Here is a 908-nt window from a genome sequence, read left to right as displayed (position 1 = left end):
AAAGCATCCTAAGAGACTACTACAAGCAACTCTATGCTAATAAAATGGACAACCTGGAAGAAGTGGACAAATTCTTAGAAAGGTATAATCTTCCAAGATTGAACCAGGAAGAAATAGACAATATGAACAGACCAATCACAAGTAATGAAATTGAAACTGTGATTAAAAATCTTCCGACAAACAAAAGTCCAGGACTAGATGGCTTCACAGGTGAATTCTAACAAACATTTAGAGAAGAGCTAACACCGATCCTTCTCAAACTCTTCCAAAAAATTGCAGAGGAAGGAACACTTGCAAGGATTCTTCAATATACGCAAATCAATCAATGTGATACACCATATTAACAAATTGAAGAATAAAAACCATATGATCATCTCAATAGATGCAGAAAAAGCTTTTGACAAAATTCAACACCCATTTATGATAAAAACTCTCCAGAAAGTGGGCATAGAGGAAACCTACCTCATCATAATAAAGGCCATATACGACAAACCCACAGCAAACATCATTCTTAGTGGTGAAAAACAAAGCATTTCCTCTAAGGTCAGGAACAAGACAAGGATGTCCACTCTCGCCACTATTATTCAACAGAGTTTTGGAAGTCCTAGCCATGGCAATCAGAGAAGAAAAAGAAATAAAATGAATACAAATTGGAAAAGAAGAAGTAAAACTGTCACTGTTTGCAGATGACATGATACTATACATAGAGAAGCCTAATGATGCCACCAGAAAACTACTAGAGCTAATCAATGAATTTGGTAAAGTTGCAGGATACAAAATTAATGCACAGAAATCTCTTGCATTCCTATACACTAACGATGAAAAATCTGAAAGAGAAATTAAGGAAACAATCCCATTTATCATTGCAACAAAAAGAATAAAATACCTAGGAATAAACCTACCTAAGG

Source organism: Physeter macrocephalus, chromosome 1, assembly GCF_002837175.3.
Source record: "Physeter macrocephalus isolate SW-GA chromosome 1, ASM283717v5, whole genome shotgun sequence".
Classification (NCBI taxonomy): domain Eukaryota; kingdom Metazoa; phylum Chordata; class Mammalia; order Artiodactyla; family Physeteridae; genus Physeter; species Physeter macrocephalus.
Note: the sequence above shows the minus strand (reverse complement) of the source record.